General features: G+C 44.1%; 1 protein-coding gene and 1 long non-coding RNA gene across 4 annotated transcripts in view; one reads left to right on the top strand and one right to left on the bottom strand.

Annotated features, from left to right (window-relative positions):
• Window positions 1–8,201, bottom strand: part of LOC118973617 (uncharacterized) — a 56,044-nt gene extending 47,843 nt beyond the window's left edge. For 2 of the 3 annotated variants that reach the window (XR_012121001.1, XR_012121000.1), the window contains exons 1-5: window positions 7,748–8,200; window positions 6,969–7,191; window positions 4,837–5,053; window positions 4,044–4,340; window positions 2,058–2,198 (exon numbers count right to left, since the gene is read on the bottom strand). This is a non-coding gene — a long non-coding RNA (uncharacterized lncRNA). Of the gene's footprint in view, window positions 1–2,057; window positions 2,199–4,043; window positions 4,341–4,836; window positions 5,054–6,968; window positions 7,192–7,747 lie in introns of all 3 variants that reach the window. The other variant, XR_012121002.1, reaches the window with a different exon arrangement.
• CLDN10 (claudin 10) overlaps window positions 1–24,150 on the top strand; it is a 99,859-nt gene that overhangs the window by 27,485 nt on the left and 48,224 nt on the right. The gene's annotated exons all lie outside the window — the stretch shown is intronic.

Below are 24,150 nucleotides of genomic sequence, written 5' to 3'. Positions count from 1 at the left end.
TGAAGGAGATACAGTTTCTGCTCTTCCAGGCTAGAGGAGGAAGGGAGCGGAGAAAGGAGTATACAGAGGGGAAGGGCCCAGGGAGGGGGAGGGTCCTTACCTCATGGACAAGAGGAGTCCTGCTGGGTAAAGTCATATTTCCCTTTCCACTCAAAGGAGGAGTACAAGTCAGCCAATAAAAGAGGGAAGGAGAGTTACCAAGCAGGGGAAACAGGTCCAAATGTCCAGAGCAAAAAACAATTTAGCAGACCCAAGGAACGCAAAGAGGTTACGACATATTGCAACCCAGGTTGGAGAGCAAGAATGCCTCCAGATGAAGCACGGGAGGAAGGCAGGAATCAGATGGCAGAGGGGACTGTCATAGCACCCTCTAAAAAGGCTCACAATAACCACCAACTAGACCTAAAGATAGACTCTTCAGTCCTAAAGGAGTTCTCTCCCAGCTTCTTAAATGGTCTATCAGAGTTTTTCATTGTGTAGTCAAAACCCAGCATTCGTTAGGCACCTACTGGGGGCCAGGCAAGGTAGGAGGCCATGGGACAAAATCATTAATAACAAGCAGTCCTCGCATTAAGGAGCTTAGAAAATAATGTTCTTCCTTTTTAAAACACCAAGTCTTCACCGCAACAAATACATCCGAGAATCAAGAGACAAAAATTAAAGGTTAAAAAGAACACATCATAAAATCCTTTAGACCAAATTTTAAAAGAGAGGTACTTATCACTATAGCAGCAATGGAATGGCTAAGGCAATAGTGTTCTAATTCCCTTGACAAAATGTTAATTTTTGAAATTGAGATATAACTGACATATAACATTACATTCATTTCAGGTGTACAGCATAATGGTTCAATATTTGTATATATTGCAAGATGATCACAACAGGTCTCATTAACAACCATCAACACCCACAGTAACAAACATTTTTTGTGATAAGAACTTGTAAGATCTACTTTCTTAGCAACTTTCAAATGTACAACACAATTTATTTTGTACCTTTTGACCCCCTTCACTCATTTACACACACACACACACACACACACACACACACACACACACACACACACACACAAGCTACCAAGCTGTTCTCGGTATCTATGAGTCTGATGTTTGGGGTTGTTAGGTTTTTGTTTTCTTTAATTTAACCCAGCACTGTGATCACACAGTTGAGCCTGATTATACCAATCATGGTGCTTAGAACCCAGGGCTCCATCTGAATACTGGGTTTCTCCTGAAGATACTCCTGAGATCTTTGTGTGTATTAACACCCTCGAGAGGGGATACAATATAACACAACAATATACCAAGGGCTGAGGAAGACATGGACAGTGGGCACCCCGGGCAGCCACAGTGCCCAGTGATTCCTAGTGACAGCGACCAGGGAGAGCTCTTCCCTCAACTAGTTACACCCCTGTGACCATTCAGTCTAGGCTGAATATAATAACAAATTCCATTCACATCCTATTTCATCAAGTTCTCATTTTTTAAATTCAGCTGACGTCAAACTTGAGTGTGCACCAGCATCTTCTGGAGGGTTTGTGAAGCCTGGACCACGCCCCCAGGGTTTCTGACTGACCAGGTCAGGCTGGGATGGGGCCAGAAATTTGCATTTGTTACACCCTGGCTGCAGCGGCTGCTGGCCCAGGAAGTGCACTTTGAGAATTGCTAGTGAACTCACTCCTCAAAAACTGTGCAAGAGCTGCTCTGTGCCAGGCTATTAAACTTTGGAGGTTACAAATCTCTGCCCTCAGGGGGGCTTGCCCACTAGTGAGGGAAACAAATAAAGAGAAAGTAGCCCTTTATCTGCAGGGCATACGTTCTAAGACCCCCAGTGGATGCCTGAAACCATTGTTGGTACCAAATCCTATATATACTATGTTTTTTTTCTACACATACATACACACATACCTATGATAGCTTAATTTGTAAATTAGGCACAGTAAGAGATAAGCAGCCATAACGATTGATAAAATAGAATGATGATAATAGTATCCTGTAATAAAAGTTATGTGAATGCAGTCCCTCCCCCTCTCAAAATATCTTATTGACTGTACTCACCCTTCCTGTGACAATGTGAGATGATCAAATGCCTGCATGATGCAACGAAGTGACGGGTGACGTAGGCGTTGTGATGACCTTCTGATGATTTGTGAGAAGGAGCATCTGCTTCCAGAAGGCGGTTGACCAGGGGTGATGAAACTGTAGAAAGCGAAACCGCAGATAAGGGGGATGGTTGTATTATAATGCAGAGCAATATACTATGTTAGGAGAGCTTGTGATGAGCACAAAGGAACTGCCCGCAAGAGCCTGCAGGTGGGTGAGAACAGCTAGCTTCAGCTTCCGTCAGGGAGGGTGTGGATAAAATGAAGGTTCCTGTGGCCAGGATTCTCACCTGGCCCTGGTTGGCTAGCTCACTGCACACCTATGGGCAATATGTCATTATTGACTATATAAAGAGCTCTGCCCAGTGCTCTGGGTGACACAGTGGCACAGCTGCAAGGTGCAGGTATGCACAGCAGAGGCTGGAGTGGTGGCAGCACAGAGGACAGAGGCCCAGAGGATGGCTATGTGGGCAGAGAGGCCCAGAGGCAGAGACAGGCTTGCTGCATGCAGACTCGCTCTGAGTGGACAGGATTCTAGTGATTGACCTGCCACTGTGGGAATAAAGTTGGGTATATAACCCTTTCACCCCAAGAATGTTCTACTGTTATTTCTTTGGTCACATTGACTCTATAGTGAACTTGCCTGGGGCTGAAACCCATTGGCAAGACAGAGGGGCAGGGTGGCGAGACCAGGAAGAAGGAGCCACGCGTTCCGAAGGTCAGGAGGCCCAGCAGCCTGTGTCTCGGGGAGACTGGAAGGAAAGTGCGTGTGGAAAGTGACTGGGATATGCAAGAGGCGACCAGAGACTGATAAAGGGTTCTGAGCAGTGGGGAGACCTAATCAGATTTGGCCTTTGGGAAGATCATTCTGGTGGTAGGCAGGAGAGAGGCGGTTTGGCATAGGGCCGGGACAGACTGGTCTCGAGGCTGTTCAGAGGTGCAGATGAGAGATATGTTCTGAGCTCGGGCGGGAGCAGGCAGGTACAGAGGGGATAAGGCTGATAGTATCCCGGTGATACTTAGTAAAAATCACAGGCCTGGTAGAGAAGTGTGTTAGGATCATATAGGCCTCCTAGGGTTCCAGCTTAGACAGGGTGAATTGGATCCTTTCTGCTGTGCATTCAAGGACCCGCACCACTAGTGCCTCGTGGTGAGGGAAGAAGTATGAGAGCATACTCAGTGTCGCCCCCTAGCTGAGAGCAGACAGCACCTGCTCCTGGCCACTGTTGAGGAGCCCATCCCCTACCCCTGCTCCCACAGGCACCCCATACTGCAGGGACAGGGATCAGGGAACATCCACGTGGTAGCAGAAGCCACCTGATGGGAGAAGTGATCTGGGTAGAAAGGGGTCCATCTGGAGCTCAGTGTGGTACAAGTCTGTTGTGGGGAACCACATATTCAGTGTCCTACAGCTGCCATAACAAGGACCACAGATGGGGGCTTAAACAATAGACATCTGTTTTCACATTTCTGGAGCCCAGAAGCCCACAGGCAGGGTGGGGTCTGCTGGTTCCTCCTGAGGGCTGGGAGGACAACCCGGCCTGTGCGTCTTCTGGAGGTTCGTTGACAGTCGGCGGTGCTCCTTGGCTTGGAGGCACAGCACCAGGAGCCTGCCTGCATCTTCTCCCTGTGTCCAAAGTTCCCTTTTTTATAAGGATACCAGTCATATTGGATTAGGGTCCCCCCTAATGACCTCATCTTAACTAATTACATCTGTAATGAATTCTGAAATACTAAGGATGAGGAATTCAAGGTATGAATTTGGGGGTGGGGGAGGCACAATTCAGCCCATAACAGGAACATGAAATCTGCTGGTCTGCCCTCTGTTGAGTTACAAAGGTTGGGGTGGCCTCCATCAGATCCTCCCGCCAGGTGATTTGAATTTGCAACTGAGCTTGCCAACCTCTGGCCTTTGCCATATTTAAGATACAATGGACTGTACCTGGATGAGAAAACAGAGTAAACAGCAGTCAGGTGATTCAAATGCAGGACCAGGTGTGTACATTTATGTGTGTCGAGGGTGGAGTGGACAGAGGGGCAGGCTAGGCCTGCAGCTGCTCCTGTCCCGTGTGGCCATCCTGGCAGGTTTTGTGTCCTTTCCACACTTCTTACACGGATGCCTGGATTCTGCTTCCCCCTGCTGGTGGTTTTCAGTATGGCACAACTTTCATAGAAGTCCAGTGTTCATCACAAGTCTGCAAAGATGAGTCCCAGGTGTGGTCTTGATGGGTGGGCCATCCTAGGAATCGAACACAGCGACTTCAGGAGCTGCTCCTTCACAGGGAAACTCAGGGAGTCCTAGGACACTGGTCAAGCACTGGTCTGGCACAGGGCTGTGACTGGAGCCCCAGCAGCTTCCTGTGCTTGGGCTTTGGGGCAATTTGTCTCAGCAGCCTGTGGCAAGTGTTTACGACATCAAGTGTCAGGAAGTGAAGACATAAGGTAACAAGCTTGCTATTAAACAGCAGCCACCCCTTATTCAGCTCTGTGTGGCAAGGACATGGTTTTCCTTAAGTATCACATTTAATTCTAACACAAGCCTAGAAGGTGTTATGATTCCCATCTTACAGGCAAGCAAACGAACCTACACAGTTTAAGTAACGCACTCAAGGTCACACAAGTCATAGGTGACAGGTGCAGGATATGAACCCAGGCTGGTGGGACCACACAGTCTGTCCCAGCTGCTCCCATGTCCTCTGCAGGACCCAGGAGGTCTTGCCTGCCCAAAGACTTACACAATGGCTTCAGCCTGAGCCGCCGGGAGTCCAGGGGGTCCCTCCAGGTGCCCACAGCTCCTTTGCTGCTGTTGCATGTTGACTCAGCTACTTCCTTCTGCAGAGCAGCCCCAGAGAGCCCCACATTGGCAGGAGGACATCCTTGCCCTGTTCTAGCAGAAAACTTCTCCCTGCAGCCATCTCGCAGGAGTGGATTCAGGCCAGATTCTGAATAGAGCTACCGAGGGAAGCAGGAAGCACTGTGAACCCCTTGTCAGCATCTTCCTCTGACCTGCCTACCTCCCCATCTTCTCCCCAGTGCCTCCTGTCCACTCAGGGCCAGCTCCTCTCCCCTCTGCCCCCCTTACAAGTGCTCCTATAATCCTGGTGTGGGTCAGGATCTCCAGAGAGCTGGTTGGAATGCAGATTTGTAGCTCCAGCCCCAAAGAGTGATCCTGGGGAGGCCTGGAAATTTGAATTTTTAATAAACAATCCTGCAAATTCTGATGCAGGTGGTCCTCAGAACACACTTTGAAGAGCATTCAGCAGAACTTCCACTAATATTTGTGGGTCCCAGGTCAGGAGTATAAACGAAGGTACTCATATAAATGAGTATATATTATATGTTTAAATATTTGAAACATAAATCAAGCTGACAAATATACCTTTATAACTACGTGGCAGGGTAGGATTTCTGGACCCTGGGGTTCCATGGCAGAAGGTAACAGAACAGGGAGAGCTGATCCCCAGCCCCAAGCCCTCGCCCCTTCTCCTCCACCTCTGGCCCTGACCTTCTTTGTGCTATAAGGACTTGGCTGCTCAAGAGGACACCCAGCCTTCAAGTCCGAGCTCAGGCCATCCTCCTCCCACCCCATGAACAGCTGTATCTTGACTGCCTGTTGAGCTAGGAGATGGACCCCAGGGAGAACTCCTGCATTCTAGGTGCCCAGAGTGTGGCCTGGAGGCAGGAGAAGGGCTCCAGGGAGACACGTCATCCCCTTGTCCTTGCTGGCTGCCTGCACCGTGAGGAGGGCACACCCAGAGGATGACATGAGCAGGGCTTCTAAACCAGTGCTTTTCAAACTTTAATTTGAGAAAGAATCACCTGGGATCTGAAGATTGTGAATCAGTAGGTCTGGAGTAGAGACCAAGTATTCCTAACAGCCTCGTAGGCATTTCTGATGATGCGGCTCCAGAGGCCTCACTTAGAACGGCAAAGCTCAGGGCTGGCAAGGGTTTTCCATAAGGGGCTAGGGAGTAAACTCTCAGGCTGTGTGGCTCATGTGGTCTCTGTGTAACTCAACTCTGCTGCTCTAGCACAGAAGCAGCCGTAAACAAAATGTTAATGGATGAGCATGGGGGTGTTCCAGGAAGACCTTAGTAACGGACACTCAAATTTGCAGTTCATACAATTTTCCTATGACACAAAATATACTTATTTTGATTTAAAATGTAAAAACGATTCTTACCTCACAGGCCGACTTGGCCCTAAATTTCTGAAAGATAAGGATGTTTGAACATAACCACAACGTCAACATCGCACCTAAAAAATGACTAGCAGTAATTCTTTACTATCATCAAATGCCCTTTCAGCGTTTGAATTTCTATCTCATTAAAGATAGATTCACCACCATTTCAAAATACAGAATCCTGTCTCATCTGTCCTTTTTCTTGCTCCCCTGTCCCATCATAGCTCAGAGCTTAGCTCCCGTGAGTGTGCTGTTATACTACACTTCACCAATAGATGGCACTAGTAGCCGGGACATTTCCTAACTCGGCTTGGCAGGCAACAGAGAACATGATTTGTATGCAACTGGCAATTACAGGTGAATAGATCAGAAAAAACTGAAAATTTAACGCAGAGCCCGTTTGCTCTGTGTAACATGCATAGAACCTCAGTACATTCCAATTAAAAGGAAGAATTATCGATGTCAAACAAATTTTCAATTTGTTTTAAATTAGGAGTATAGGAGGCCGGTTGCTCTATATTGAGGTTTCCGTTAACAATGTCAACAGTTTCAGTGTTAAATAATTGAAGCTTATGTTTTTATATTGCTCTGATTAGGAAAAAGTCCACTGAATCTATTTGCACAATTGACCTATGTGTAAATACCCATTACAAATGTTCTGTCTGAATTGTATTGTGTGCCTACCTCTGAATAAAAAGCAGTTCTTTTCTAAACTTCCTCTAGCATGTTCTGAAAAACAAGGAATCAGGATGTGAGATTTCCATGGAGTCTTTGAGGCCATCTAGTCGATCCCTCCTCTCAGGTGATAGCGGACGTGAAATCTCATTATACAATCACATAGAAATGTATGCTTTTCTGTATGTATTTGCCATCTTCTGCCTGAGAGATCCCCTTCTTCCTTTCTACCCTGCAAGAGGCATAAAAAATTAACAATATCAAACTAACCAATAATTAACATTTCATTTTAAGAGCACAAAATCCAAATTGAGTAATTAATCCTCCCCTTTTCTGTCTTTTCAGGATATTCAGCAAACATTTATTAGGAAGTGTCTTGGCTAAACAAGATCTTGTTCACTTGCTAAACTGGGCTTTTTATCTGAGCTCATATCCTATAATTTCCTGGAAAGAAACTAAGACAACTTTAGGAAATCAGCCTGTATTAAATTTCTGTCCTTTCTGTTCTTAAAATCCTCTCTCCAGGGCGGGCCCTAAACTTTGCTCTGGAACGTGAATTCTCACCAGATTTACCCCAAGCACAAGTTCTTCCAGTTCTCCCCCCTTCTCTTCCCCAGATGTTCTGGACTATCCAGGCTTGCATTCTCTTCACTGTGGCACCACCCACCGTCCTTGGGCTGTGGCCGTCTGCTCTGCTCTGTGTTCCGCAGGCTCTGCCTGCCTTATTTCTGTGCTGTTGATCTCACCTACCTTCCCCAACACAAGCTCTGACTTCACCACGCAATTACCTTCCACCTGGAAGCAAACACCCAGTCCTACAGGAGGCTTCACCCCAGTGGCACCTTCCAAGTGTGTTCTGTGAAGTATTCATCAATAGGGGGTGTTCCAAAGTCCAAAAGGTTTGAGAAGCAATCGGTTAAGCAAATTTAAATAGCTTTCTTTACTGCAGGATGTTTCAGTGCCTTTGATTCCCTAACAGGCACTGTGATCCTTTAAGACAGGGAGTGAGTATAGGGCATTTTCCAAATTGATTTGATTAAACTGCACCATCCCCTGTATTGGCTCAGGCTGCCGTAACAAAATATCATAGACTGGGTGGCTTAAACAGCAGGCATTTATATCCCACAATTCTGGAGGCTGGAGAGTTCCAAATCAAGGTGCCAGCAGTTCCAGTTTCCTGGGGAAGTTCCCAGTCCTCACTGTCACCTCAGATGGTGGTAAGAGAGGAAGCAGGCCTCATCTAAACCTCCCAGAGGCCCTATCTCCAAATACCATCATGTTGGGGGTTAAGGCTTCAACATAAGAATGTTGGGCAGACACCCCCCCACCCCTGATTTTCTGATGTATTGTCGGCACTGTGCCGTGTGGAGCATACGCTGGGACGCACACTCCAGGGCAGGTTACCAGGGTTCAACCCCAGGGCCACTGCTGTCCAGCTGTGGGTTTCAGATGAGTTTGTCCATCTCCCCTTGCTGCAGTTTCTTCATCTGATAAATGGGGATGATAATGGTGCCTCCTTCATAGGGTGCTGGGGAGTATTAAATGAGTCAATGTAAAGCAATAGGGCACAACACAGAGTAAGCACTCAAAAACAGAGCGACACTCAAGAAGTGTTATTGACAATGAATTGCATAATTAAACAATTATTGTATAAATTATTAACAGCATTAATAATACCACTTATACAATATTTCATTTTGATTTAGGTTGAATATTGAAATTTACACTTGGGTCAGAGTCAAGCCTCTATTTTCAGTAGCAGGCTTTAGAGGGGAACGTAAGCACTGAAAGATATAGGCGAGAAGAGATGTCACAAACATGTGCCAGGAATCTGAAGTGCTGTGCCTGAATTTAAGGAGAAGGGGCTGCTGATCTCGGTGCCAAGGCTCTGTGCCAGCCCTCACAGCCCTGGCAGGAAGCAGAGGACAGACTGGCCCCACAATGAGGACAGCAGGCCTGCCCAGCACCCTCTCCTCTGTGCAGCCACATTTGTACTCACGGTAAATAACTCCGCTGTTCCTGTCATTGCTAAATGTGCATAGCAATTATATGTGATACCCAATAATCCTAGAACAGTGAAGCTTTAACACAAATGTTCCCCTGGAATTTCAAGGGTGTAAGGGGTCCCTTTATATAACAAGGCAATGTATTCGTGCCAGCCAGGAAATCCAAGTGTTTAAAACCTGTTCAGCATTTTTGCAGCCAAAGAGTAAGTTGTCAAACATTTTTCACTCAAAAGAAAACAGGCTACTGAATGAACGCGAGACAGGGAATTCTGAAAAAAATCAGAAAAGGGAAGGGAAGGGATGTCTTAAGAAAAGTGAAATGATGTTGAATTTAAAGTGAGATGATACCAAACTTGCATATGCTCAAAAACCGCAGTGAGAACATGAACACAAGCTGATTTTTTTTAGGCCAACCAAGAAAACCTGTTACAATCTGAAACTTCTGGATGTAATCAAACTAAAACAGAGATTCTTTGTTAGGGATCCGTAGAGCCCTCAAAGAGTTATGGATTCTGGCTCTTCCTGAGTAATGACTTAAAAGGTCAAAGTCATGGTCAGAGGCAAGTACTTCCCTGGAACTCACACTCCAGTGCTCACCTCCAACCCTGCCTGTTGTTATTTTATTGAAATCACAGGATCCACAATGCCAATCTCCAGATTCTCATTACTTAAATATTCCTCAAGTAGAATCAGAGTGGAAAATGTTTCAAAGAAAATTTAAACTTCCAGTACAAGTAAACACACTATATATATATATATCCTTGTGTGTGCATGTGTGTATGTGTGTATATATGTGTATATGTGTATGTATATAGTATATATACATATATATAATACACAGTTATGTGATATATTTTCCCCCTTTTAAAAATTAATTTCATTAAATATACATAAAATTTACCACCTTAACCATTTCTGTGGGAGTTTTTTTGAGGTAAAAAACATATAACATAAAATTTACCGTCTTGACATTTCTAAGTGTATGGTTCAGTAGTGCTAAGTACACTCACATTGTTGTGCAGCCCATCTCCAGGACCCTTGTCCTCTTGGAAAACTGAAACTCTGTCTGCACGACACAGGGCTCCCCATTTGCCCTTCCCCCAGCCCCTGGCAACTGCCAATAACTTTCTGTCCCTATGATTTGACTACTCCAGGGACCTCACATAAGTGCAAACATACAGTATCTGTCCTTTTGTGACAGGCTTATTTCACTTAGGGCAATGTCCTCAAGGTTCATCCACATTGTAGCATGGGACAGAACTCCTTTCTTTTTAAGGCTGAATAGTAATCTATTGCATGTACAGACCACATTTTGTTTCTCCATTCATCTGTCAGTGGACCAGGCAATACATTTTAAGAAGCCCATGAAAATGTGTTATGTTTAGAGGGCTTCACAGACCTGATCAGCAGCAATTATCAAGTGCCTTCTGTTAGTGCCTCTCTGACAGGCATTGAATGTAGATAGGATCTAGGTGAGAGGTCACAGTCCACCAGGCAGACAGACACTAGTGTAGAAGTAATCAACTCTGCTGCTGGTGGAGGTGGAGAGTGCACAGGAAGGCTTGAGAGCTGGGGAGGAAAACTGTCGAAGAGGCAGCTGTCAGATTGGCAGCAAGAGCACGAGGTTGAGTGGGCATTTGGAAGGTGCTGACAAAGAAGGCCCAAAGCCCAGGAAAAGAATTTAACATCAGTAAAAAATTCCCCTATACCAAATATCTCCTCATCTACCTACCATTCATTCATTGTTACTAGCTGCCTACTATGTGCTCTGGGATCTGAGGATACATCAGTGAATAAAACCCATGAGATGCCCATTCTCCAAGTCTATGTTCTAGAGCAGGGAGACGCACAATAAGCAAATAAAGGAATAGGGTATTCGAGACAATAAAGAGAAGTGTGGACGCAATAGAGCAGCAGGATACATAGTGAGTGAGGGGGTGGGTGCTGCTTAGGAATGGGCGGTCAGGAAAGGACTCCATCCACAGGGTCTGAGGCCTGCCTGGCTCAAGGGGTTACCATGCAGTGACATAGGAGGAAAGCATACCTTGGAGAAGGAACAGCAAATGCAAAGACCCTTCACTCCAGTGTGAAGTATTTGAGGCCAACGTGGCTAGAGTATAATGAGCGAGGGAGGGTAACTGAGGCCAGTTCATATACAGCCTGTGGCCAAGTACAGAGGATACTTAATGAACGTGTGGAGGAAGTGAAAGGAGGGGATTTCTGGCAAGCAGAGGATGTAAGCACAGAGAGAGGCATTGCTTGTTCTGGAACAGGAGTAATTGCTGTGAATGGGGTCAAGGATGAGGAAGGATCAATAAGGGGCAAAGTTGGATAGTTGGGTTGGGACCACTATAGCAAGCTGAAGAGGGGACCCAAACTCCATCCAACTAGTGACTGGGAGCCATTAAAGGTTTTTAATTAAAAGAGTGACCTTATTTAAAAAAAAAAAAAAAAGGAGCTTAGAGCTGGGATGGATTGGCATGGGGGAGAGACATCATCTTGCCAAGAAACTAGGAGGACCAAATTGAGCCAAAGGATAAGAAAAAGTAGAGAGGGGGTAGCATGTGAGGTAGATACTATCAAGGGCAGATTTACCTGGTCTTCTTAAGGAATTGTCCTATTATCATTATGAAATGACACTAATCATCTCTAGTAATTCTCCTTGTCTTGAAGTCTTCTTTGCCTGAAATCAATACAGCTACTCTAACCTTCTTATAACTAGTGTTTGCATGGATATACTTTTCCATATTTATACTTTCAGCTTGTTTGTGTAATTTATATTTAAAGAGAATCTCTTATAAACAGCATTTAACTGGGCCTTTTTAAAAATACAACCTACTATCTCTGCCTTTAATGGAAATGTTTGGTCCATTTACATTTAATGTATTCACTGATATAGTTGGGTTTAAGTTTTACATTTTGGAGTTTTCTCTATTTGTTCTGTTTTTTGTTCCTCCTTTCCTATCTTCTTTTTGGTTAAGTGAATAAATTTTAGTATTCCATCCCATTGCCTCTATTGACTTTATAGCTTTGCTTCTTGGTATTTTTTTTAATAGTCATTCTAGGGATTACAATACACAGCCTTAACTTATCACAGTTTACTTTGAATTTATATCACCTAATGTAAGAACTTTACAACAGCAGTGTGCCATTTACACCCACTATCCCCTTTTTTCAAGATGAATTGCAGACAATACACGCAAGTCAGAAACCTAGGAGTTGATCTCAACTTCTCCTTTTTCTTCACTTTGGAAATCTAACGAGTACCATAGAAATCTATCCATTTATAATATGTGCAAAAGTACAATCCTATAGCATAAAGTCCCTCCTACCACATCAGTGAATGATGAGGGAGTTTTTCTTAGAAGCATCAGGCAGATCTCAAAAGAGCAACTCAGTCAGTGTAGGAAGAAGCATTTCATCCTTGAAGACTCGGGTCTCCCAAAGGAAAGATGTCCCCCACGGATGCTTCCCTCCCACCTGATCTTTCTTACACTCTCTCTCAGCATTGGGCCTATTCCTGAAATCTCTGGTTTCAAACCCCATCTGCTGCCTGTCTCCTCAGAAAGCCCTACTCCCTCTGCCTCGGGGACGTTTTCCCTTCTCAGTCCCATCTGGTGTCTGCAAACGCCAGTGTCTCCAGCTTCAGCCCCTCACTAATGGTGGCCTTTCTCTGCTCCGTAAAGGGAGAGTGGGCCTGGGAGAACCAGGGTTGGTGGGCCAGGTCCGGTTCAGTCTCCCTAGCAGCACAAACAGATTTCTTTACTATTTTATCCAGAAATAAGAACACCTAGCTGAAGTGAGCTTTTTTTTTTGAGGTGAAGGAACCTGGTCCTCCTATCGGTTGGCCCTTGTGGAACTCACATGTCCTTGCCACACCAGTGGCAGGCACTGAGAGTGTCCCACGACCACACTGTCCCAGGGCTGCCCTCTCCCCATACCCCTGCCCATGCAGTACTCAGCGACATTCCATATGAGATGAGCATTAGTCCCGTGGGGGTGAGAGGCACAGACTAGGTTTCACCAACCTTGTAAGAAGATCAGGTGTAGGGGCAGGTAAAATCCCCTCTTTCCTCAACAGGGAGAGGGAGAGTCACCACTCCACAAACTCAAGTGCCCCAAAGGGGACCTTCCTTCTCATCCCCAGTCTTCCCCTCGCTCCGTGTGGGTGGGGCCTGGGGCAGCACATCCCTAGAAATGGAAGCTTCCATCAGGCCATGAGGAACAGGGACAGGTCAGATAACAGCACAAACCCGGCTCCTTGTTGGCCTTCCCTGGGCCTGTGGAACCTGATTCTACCCTGTCATGTGTACTTGCAAAGCCTCAATGTAGTATCGAGTTATCCCAAAGAATACAACTTCTCATGGATATTTTTTTGAGATAAACCTATTTCATAGAATAGTTGTGAGGATGTCAGGAACTTATGTGTGCACAGCATCTGGCACGTCCAGTACTTATTAAACGTTCACCAGCTTCCTCCCCACTCACACTGCTCTGTCATTCACAGTACTTCTCTGAAGCTACTGGCCCTGAGGTCCCCACTGATGTCCTGGTGACCCAGGCCAGCCTTCCCATCACGCTAACTTCCTTCTCTGCATCAGTATTATTGACATGGCAAGTGCCATGAAACCTTTTACTAATGTATTTCCAACCCTTGCATTTTGGTGCCACACAATAAAGCCAAGCACTTATCATTCCCCCTATTATATTAATTCTGCAACACATTAAATATATGACTCCTGCAATTTCAGGCTGCTATCCCACTTACAAAGAAAATCAAGTCCACAACCAGCAATTATGCAATATTTCTCAAGTATCTGCTAAGGGCTGGGCAAAGGAGACATGAGACCAAAGAGGACATGGCTCCTGCTGTATAGTAAGGGAGGCAAACAGGTGCCCAGCTGTGTGACAAGACAGCATCTGAAATATACACACGTGCCATAGGAGCAGCAGCACAGACGGGGTTGAGGAGAGGCCGCTGAACCAATCTGCATGTCATGTAAGACTTCCTTTCAGGGTGATGTTGGGCTGGGGTCTGCAGGATAAGCATGAGTTAGCTAGACAATGAAGCAGGTAGAGGGGGAGTCGGGTAGAAGCATTGGGGGAGTCAGTGGGAATTCCAGGCAGAAGACACAGCATGTGAAAGGCCCTGACTTCTGAGGAGCTGGACAGAGGGCAGCTAAGGAGGAGTTGAGAGAATGAGAGCAGAGGACTAAAGAAATCTTGTTTTGTGGTGACTCTTGGGCTGATGTGAGGAATTTGAACTTTATCATGAAAATCTAGCAAACTTTTAAAACAACAGGGAAGGGACACAATTAGATTTGTGCTTTCCAAATGAGAGCTTGCCATAAGGAAGATACATGGAAACAGATGCTAATGATATTAAGTTGACTGATTAGATGGGGTGGTGAGAGAGACACAAAATCCAGAGATGACACTCAAGGTTTCATTTGAGCAACTACTCAGATGATAAGCAAGGTCTGGAATGTGAGAGAAGAGGCAGGTGTCGGGGACAGATCATGGGTGTGGTATGTACTGGGCTAGATCTGCCCAGAAGCAGCAAGGACATGAAGGTCAGCCACACTATGTGCCAGTCAAACATGCCCTTGTATTCCTCACAGGGAATCAGGCAGTCGGGGGGCAGAGCTGACATCTGTCTGGGGAGAGTTGAGTGTAATGAGATCCTCACTACCTTAGATCAGAAGTGAGCAGCAGGGGTCTCTACGGCAGGGCCAAAATTCTTCTGATCTGCTCCAACAAACACAAAAACAAAGTGGTCAGGCCATGTAGCAAAGCCACCGTAACTTTAGCTTTATAGAACTGTTTAGGAGTGGGGCAGAGTATAACCAGACTTTTAAAAAATCTTCATTTAGCTCTCATGTAACACAAAGCTCACAGCACCTCCACTTTGATCTAAAGAGGGAAAGAAACTGATGCCATTCCCCCCTAGATGCAGCTCTTTCCTACTGACTCCTCGGGCACTCACTCACTCTTCGGGAAGGTCCTTGGTTTCCTGCCACCCTCCCCTCTGACCCCTTCCTCATTTCCTCTGCCCCCTCTCACTAGTCTCCTTTCCTTCCCTCAACACAGCTACCATCATAGTCCCCGGACTGCAAAGGCTCCTCCCCACCGGTGCGCTGGCAAATGCCTAACAACTGGTGGGTGGGGTGGGCGCGGGGCTGGCCTATAGTGTCTGCCATTTCTATCGGGTCAATGTTCCCACCTGGGCAGCCTGCGCAGTATTGATGACATGTTGTCAATGGCCTCTCAGAATTCCTCACATTTGAACACTGGCGAAGCTCCCCGAAGCCTTTGCAAGGGCTCCAGCACCCGGCCTCTTCTGACAGGGAGATGAGTCGCATTGAAGTAGTTGTGTTCCTTCCCCTTCTCCTGGGGTCAAAAGCCGGAATGAAAGGGACAGTCCGGTTTACAAGTGAGGACGCTTCTCAAGGGAATTTGGAAATTTGTACCTTTGAGTTTTGCTTAGGCCAATCTTCCCTCTCTCTGTTAAGGCGCATATTCACTATCTCGTGACCTAAAGCGACACTAACCTCCTTTCAGAAGCCCTTACGTGGTTATCCTGACCTCTTTGAGCACACTCTGACGTTTGTGAATCAATTCCCTACTTTGCCATCTTGTAGACCTTTGTAGGTTGCACAAGGACGCTAGTTCTTTGGGCTAGCATCAATCCGATGTTCTCTGTTTTCCTGGGTTGATAGTAAAATTCTTAAAAGTAAGGATCTGATCTTTACATACAATTGATTCCTGAACATTTAATTGCCTGATGATGTGTTAAGCCCTCTCTGGTTTGCCTTGCCCTATCTTTACTAGGCCCCACATTTAAAAAATTACTTTTATGGCTTAATACTTTGTGTGCATATATATTCTTTTTTTATATACTATGAGAAATTAACTATTTTTACAATCATGTAAAATGTCTTTGCACAGTCAAGAAATTTTTCAATATTGGTAAATTCAGAAATTATGTTGCTAGGAAGTTTGAGTGATAAGATAGGCTGGTTCATTGGTGATTTACCTCTATTACTGCCCTGCTACTGAGTCAAATTACTCAGGCCTCAGGCCTCCAAATATAAAACAAGGGTAATAAGAGAGATTTCAGGGTATTGAGAGGGCTGGGTCAGCCAAAAAATGTAAAGTAGTTGGATACTAATTGAAAGTACCCTGTGAATATGATGTATTTGCGAAGCATAAGAATTTTTCTGAAAATTAAAACATCTTATCCTTCAGGGATCTTTTTTTTTAAGTTCAAAGATTCTTGGAACAGCTACAAAACTTAGGACTTGACAACCAGTTTTGCAAGAGCCTTGTCCAATCTGCTCATACATCTGAAAGTCATTCATCTGTAAGAACTAAAATGAGCCTTAAGTAAAGTAAGATACTATAAATACAGATTAGTATCATCTGTACAAACCATTGTGGGGTTTTCTTTAGGTGAAAAAAGCAAAACTTGTGATAGAATGGCAGAGAACAAAAACGAAAGAAAAAAAACATCTGAACAAGGAGATCTTTCAAATCTGTCTGTTTATTAACAGAAACAAGTGTTGGAAAACTCTAGTGATGTGAAGGAAGCTGGTTTCACAGAACAGCATTCCTTTGGAAAAGCCATTTAATAGAAAGATTCATCCTTCCTTCCTTTCCCGCTCCCCCTTCTTTCTTTCATGTAAATGGCGGCAATGTGTCTGGCCAGTCCATGGCAAGGCTTGGAAAGGAGAGACTGCAGGCATGGTGAACGTTTTAACTGCTTTTGAGGTGAATGATTTCACTCAAGGACAATGGCTTCATTTCTGCCGCACAGGATACTGGGAATTTCTCAGGATTGCAGGGCAGTGTCAGCCGTGTACCATCCTCCCCCCCGACCCCTGGTACCATCTGCTCTCTGCAGCCTCCTCGGCCTGTGCTCTTCGGTGAGCTAGAAGGTGGTGCTTCGGGGCCTGGACTTGGCACCCCTGCAGGCTTATTTGGGAGCGTGGACTGAACCAGAATGCTGAAACGCCAGTTTTCCACACACAGCAAATGCCTAAAGTTGTTTTACCAGTAGGTGTTATACACATGATTATTAGCTTCAATTTGGAATACTCCTATCATTGTAGAATGCCCCTTATAATCCAAAGTCATGATCTCCTACATCATTCATTACCCAATAAATATTTGAATACCCACTATCTGCCAGGCACTGTGCTGGGCTATCAACACTCAGTGGTGAAGGAGATACGTACATTTTATATAGCAAAGGGCAGAATGTGCTCTATGCTGGATATAGGCTTCTTTTATAATTAACATAAAGGCAAAAGATCATTTCACTCAAGGGGTTCAAACTATGAGCTCTCCCCACACCATACTCCAACTTGTGCCACATTGCCGGCCCTTTCTCCATCTCTGCCCTCTTTGCCCAACAACCTTTCTACTTCTTGGCCTTCTGAATTTTAAAAGCAGTAAACAGAGTTTTGTCCATGGAAACAGGCACATGAAAAGATGCTCCATATCACTAGTCATCAGGGAAATGCAAATTAAAGCCACAGTGAGATATCACCTCATACCAGTTAGGATGGCCAACATCAAAAAGACTAAGAACAACAAATGCTGGTGAGGATGCAGAGAAAGGGGAACCCTCCTACACTGTTAGTGGGAATGTAAATTAGTTCAACCATTGTGGAAAGCAATATGGAGGTTCCTCAAAAAACAAAAAAAAATACCATTTGACCCAGGAATTTCACTCCTAGGAATTTACCCAAAGAAAACAAGATTCCAAATTCAAAAAAAACATATGCACCCCTATGTTTATCACAGCACTATTTACAATAGCCAAGACAAGGAAGCATTCTAAATGTCAATAGATGAATGGATAAAGAAGATATAGTACATATACACATTGGAATATTATTCAGCCATAAGCAGAAAACAAATCCTACCATTTGCAACAACATGGATGGAGCTAGAGGGTATTATGCTCAGTGAGATAAGCCAGGTGGAGAAAGATAAGTGCCAAATGATTTCACTCATTTGTGGAGTAAAACAATAAAGCAAAACTGAAGGAACAAAACAGCAGCAGATTCACAGACTCCAAGAAGCAACTAATGGTTACCAAAGGGGAGGGGTGGGTGAGAAGGGGTGGGGAGGGAGGGAGAAAGGGATTGAGGGGCATCATGATTGGCACACATGATGTGGGGGGTCATGGGGAAGACAGGGTAACACAGAGAAGACAAGTAGTATCTCTGTGCATCTTGCTATGCTGATGGACAGTGACTGTGGTGGGGTGTGGGGGGGACTCAATAATATGGGTGACTGTAGTAACCACAATGTTGCCATGTGAAACCTTCATAAGATTGTATATCAACGATACCATAATAAATAAAATAAATAAAAGAAGAGTTTTGTCCTTGGAATAAGGAATTATTTTTTTTCAGTTAGGAAAAAATTTTTTTATCATTTAGGAAAAAGAAAAGTTAAAGGCTGTGAAAAAGAAAACCCTCTTATGTGGAATGAGCTCTTAACACTAATTCATAAATCATTTGTGGAAACTCACTACATTGATAAGAATAGACTAGGATTGAGATAGACCCTCCCTCCTAGACCTTACAACCTAATGTGTCTTTAAGCTGTACAGACAGACAAAAAAGCAAATGTACAAATACACACACTTAGAGCTTTTCAGGGGTGCAGCGAAGGAAATAAGCAGTCGCGTGTGATAGAAAACACTACAGTGGTACGCTGGAGCCAGTGCACATCAGCTCACAAGAGCTAATAGTTCATTTTTCAGAAAGTCTGTCAGCTCATGGACTTCACATGGATAGCTTAAAATCAGCTATGGTAGTAGTACTTACACCACATAAGTAAGTGAACACCAGCAATCAGGGATTCACCCCCTTCCTCTGAGAGCTGATTGTTCAACATTTACCAGCACACCACTGATAATGGGATAGAGGAATTGGGTTACTTTTTTATGTAAGATGGCGAAAGGTGCCCTGTCTAAGGAGACCCAAAGTTTGAGAAAAGTCAACGTAAGTGCTTCAGGCAAAAGTTTCAAGAAGTGCACAGGCAGTAAGGTGGGTGACCTAGAGGGTCTTCTAGGGATTGCCAATAGCAGAGCTTGGTTGGAGAACAGTGATTGGGGGGGGGAGATGGAGGTCAAGATGAGTTTTGGTTCAGGAATTGTGGGATTCTGAAATCAACAGTCAGCATTTAGGCATTCTTTCAAGAGGAATGGAAAGCAATTGAAGGGTTTTACACAGGTAAGGGGTGTATGTGACCCGATTTAATATTTATGTCAAGGGGCCCCCTCTGGCTACTGGGTGAGGAGTAAATTTTAAGGTGATGGGGCAACAATGGAGGCCATGGCAGTGTCTCAGGTGTGCGAAGATGTCATATGGACTCACGTGGGGGTGGCGCTGAAGATGGAAAAAGCAAACAGATTCGAGATGTACTGTGGAGGAAGAGAGAGATGGCTGCAACTTGCAATCAGGACTAATATTTTTAAGAAAGAAAAATGTCACACACAAGAACAGAATGATTCCCTTTTGTGACGTGAATGCGAGTCTTTCCACTGCATGAAGCGAGCTCTGGGTCAGCATGCGAAGGAAGAGGAACTGTAGTGATGGAGGAGCATCGAAGTAACATCCGAGCCTGCAGAACCTTGGCCCCAGGGCAGGAGCACCACCTGCTGAAATCCTGGACCTGAAATCCTGGAAATTAGGCTCCAAATTGACTTGAAAGTCTACTTTTCTTTATGCACCTCTTTTCCGAAAGAAACTGAGTTCTTTTTTTTCTTTGAAATGTAAGCACTGACACTAGATGCTGTAGCATTCCCAAACTAAGAATGCCATGTAAGTGCCTTCTTGATAACTACTGGATGGGGAAAATGGGAAGTATCTCAAGCCAGCTTCTTTCTTTCAGGTTTTTTAAAAATTAAGATATGTCTAATAATTTCAAAATCATGTGTTAAAATATGCAAATAAATAGCTGCTATAAATGTACACCAACTAAAAGGTAGGAAAGAATTTGAACTTCCTGTCATAGGGGATTTCTCATCTGTGTCAGCTGGCTCATAGCAATGCTGTCTGTTTGGTGTCATGACATTCTAAACCTTCAGACAGATTAAACAGTATCATAAAATACAAGAAATACTATGCAGGTCCAACGCTCCTTGAAGATCATAGCTTGAGGCAAGAAGGATTCACAGAGAAGGAACAGCAGACTTCAGGTTTGTGTTGACTGGAGAATTTAGATTCAGACTAAAGAGACAGACCTTCAAATGAATAGTTGTGTTTTGAGAGCATGTTACTTTGTGACTGCTTTCAGGCTCTTTCTTTTTTTAACTTCCTTTGACATCCAAGAGGGCAATGTTTTTACCAAACATATTTATAAGGAAATGGGAAACTTCAGTGAATCCCAGAGACAACCAATCTCCAAAAACCCTTAAAGCCCCTATAATTAGGCAACCAAATACTATACAGAGATTCTGGCGCCACTGCCATTCTCAAGGACTTCTTTGGGGTGGCAACAAACTTGTCAGGCAGCTAAGAAAATGACTGGATCTCTGCGTGTGCATAGAAGGACATTAAGGGGAACCTTGCCTTCTAACAGTCTTCTTACTTATTTTGTGAATCCTTTACTACACGATTAAGAAATTAATCAGAACTTTTGGTAGCGTGGAGGTCTCTTCCTGCCAGATACAGGACTAACCATGTCCACCACTAACCATAGATAATACTAATGCAGAGTCATTTGTGATAAAGCCACTCTCTAGGTTAGTAGTAAGAAATAACCTCCTTCCTTCCTTCCTTCCTTCCTTCCCTTCTTTTGTGGACTTTTACTGAACACTCACTCCTGCACTGTGCTAGGAGCTGGAAATACAAACATGAATGAGGCCGCCCCCGCCCTCTGGAACCTATTCCCACAAATACTAGGAGCGTGATGGGACGAACACCAATGACCTTGGGGATCTGGGGATGAGAAGGGACCATCAAAGGAGGAAAGTTGATGACTCAATTGAATCTTCAAAGCTGAAAAGAAAATTATCAGTGAGACAAGTCGAGAATAATTTGTTTAGGCAGAGACTAAAATATGTTCTATTTTTTCTGGTACAGTTTATAAATAGGAATCATATTAATAGCTTTGCTAATCTTTTCTGGGAAGATATTGGCTGTTGGAATCTTAAGCTTGGACATGTAGACAGTATTAACATATCCAATATTAAAAATAACATTTTAAAGGCTCTCTATACTTTTTCTTTCCAAAAGAATTTTAAAGCAGCTTATAAAAATATATACAGTAGAAAAGAAAACATGAGCAGATGAGGCAAGAAATATAAACAGAAAATAATACCAAGAAAATGAAATAAAGCTTCTGCCTGCATGTCATAGTTCTTTTACAGTTAATGGAGGTGGTCAGCAGATATAATGCCAAGTCTCCTTCTTACTATATGGGAGACATAATCAGGTACAATGGACACAGGATCCATCAAGTCAAATCAAGTCAGAATTTTGCCCACAGGTATACAAAGCAGATTATAGTAGAGCTACCGGTTTTGCTGACTACTGTCCATCTACTCTTACTCAGATAACTAAACACGATTTCCCTCTGGGGGGTCATCCTCTACCCACCCATGATCTATGTGCACCTTGCGGATTTGACTCCACTCCCCACCCCCACCACTGGGGTTGAATGTGTGACTCCAACAAAATCATTGAATGCATTGCAATCCCCTGGCCAAGGAGATGGGTTTGGGGAGAAACACATGACCCAGTCAGAGCTCATCAGACCTCTTGGACTTCCCGGAAAGAGACTCTGAATTTGCACGTGAAAAGCATGAGTACTGGAGCTGGGGCTACTATTCAGAGATCTCAAGGGCAGAGATAATCTGAGAATGGGGTCAAGATAAAGAGCAATGGAATGAGCAAAAGTAAGTGCCCCTGACATCATGTGAGCAAGACCAGGCAGCCTTGAAGCACATCCAGGCTTTTCCATTCCATGAGCCAATACTTCTAAGTTTGCTTTAGCCAATTTGTGTTGGATTGCACTCATGTAACGACACTGTGTGATGGAGCAGAAAATACTTCCAGCGAGATCATTATAGTAAACACAAAAGCTTTGTGAACTTTCTTTTTTTTTTTTTTGAGAGGGCATCTCTCATATTTATTGATCAAATGGTTGTTAACAACAATAAAATTCTGTATAGGGGACTCAATGCACAATCATTAATCAAGCCCAAGCCTAATTTTCAACAGTCTCCAATCTTCTAAAGCATAACAAACAAGTTCTTACATAGTGAATAAGTTCTTACATGGTGAACAGTGCAAGGGCAGTCATATCACAGAAACTTTCGGTTTTGATCATGCATCATGAACTCTAAACAATCAAGTCAGATATGATTATTCATTTGATTTTTATACTTGATTTATATGTGAATCCCACATTTCTCCCTTATTATTATTATTATTATTATTATTATTTTTAATAAAATGCTGAAGTGGTAGGTTGATGCAAGATGAAGGTAGAAAACATAGTTTAGTGCTGTAAGAGGGCAAATGTAGATGATCAGGTGTGTGCCTATAGACTATGTATTAATCCGAGCTAGACAAGGGCAACTGCTTTGTGAACTTTCTTGTACTAATCCTCAAAGCAGCTCAACTGCAAAAGGACAGAGCATGGTAAAGTCAACTCTAAAGGAAACAAACAACGTAGTTCTCAGTGACGCTGCTGACCTGAGCCAGGAGTATGGGCACACTTCACATTCTTCAGAAAATTCTCAGTGAAGACAATCCTGCAACCACATTTTAGAACACGGGGTGAGAGGTCTCTGGCAAGACTCTGAAGTGTAGTGATTCTGTGTTACCAACTGAGACAGTGAGGGTATGCTTAGATAACCAATGAATGCTCTCTTATGAGAAAGGACATATTCCTAGAGCTAGCATTCCAGGCTTTGAATTCCTTTTCTGTCACTTAGTAGCAGTTAGGAAATTCGGGACAAGTAACTTAATGTTTCTTGGCCTGAGTTTCCTCACCAGAAAAACAGAGATTATTATGTGACCTATCTCAGTTATTGTGAGGATACAGTGGGTATATGCATGTAAAATGGTTCCAATCATGCCTAGAACATAGCACTCAGTAAATGTCTAGAAACCATTGCTTGATCATTATCACATCCTCACAGAGGATCTTTGAGGGCAGGGTCAAGATTGTACTCAAACAATTCTGGGTCCACTCTACCACCCAGAAAAATTGGTGAGCTAGGTTCCAAAGTTCCGTCACAGATCATATCCATAATTATTTACATGGGAACATTTGCAAATCCTGGACTTGCTAGTTGAAGTCATTAAAGAAAAAAATTTCATCCATAGAATGTCTGATTTTAGAAAGTGCAAAATTTCCTGATGATTGCTCTAAGGCAGAGTATCTGCAAAGTGGGCCCTACCTAATTCAACGACATTGGTGTGACCAGAGCGATAGAATTATTGGCAGATATCAGCCAGAAAAAAAATTTTGGTTTGGGGTGTGTCTTGTATCATATCTCTAACAATAATTAAATAACCACATCAACTGATGAGGCCTCCCTGAGAACATGACCATAGCCTTTGGCAAAGCCCTGTGACTTTGGGAAAACTGCTTAAATCGCTCTGCAGCTCCGTCTGCTGCAGGAGGGCTCTCCTGGGGATTACAGAGCATAATACACAATAGTGCTGAGCACAGGTCTAAGCACACAACACAGCTCATTAGAGGTTAGTGTCTCAGGCAGGGACTGAATTTATTTGCGCATAACAGAAAGCACAGGTAATGGTGGCTTAAACACCTGGGGTTTATTTTCCTCTGGCCAGAGAAAAAATCTAAAGGCTGGTAGCCCAGGGCTAGTCCTGAGGCTTGAGAAGGCAAAAGCAAGATCTCTCTGACATTCTGGGCCTTTCTCTTGTATCTGGTCACAAGATGGCTGCTGCAGCCCCTGCATCCAGGTGACATGCTTTAGGCGGAAACATCAAAACCTGGGGTATGTTAGTTTTTTAAAAAGAGGGAGAATTGATACGGCAGTCCTCGCTGCAGTTAGCTATTAGTTACATAGCGGTTTATCACACCAGATCTTCCCATGAGCCCTGGAGGAGGTATTATCTCCATTTTACAGATGTGGAAACTGAGGCTAGAGAGGTAAGGAATTTGCCCAAAGACATATAGTAAGT

The sequence above is a fragment of the Manis javanica genome, chromosome 9, assembly GCF_040802235.1.
Source record: "Manis javanica isolate MJ-LG chromosome 9, MJ_LKY, whole genome shotgun sequence".
Classification (NCBI taxonomy): Eukaryota; Metazoa; Chordata; class Mammalia; order Pholidota; family Manidae; genus Manis; species Manis javanica.
This window is presented reverse-complemented; position numbering and strand designations above follow the sequence as displayed.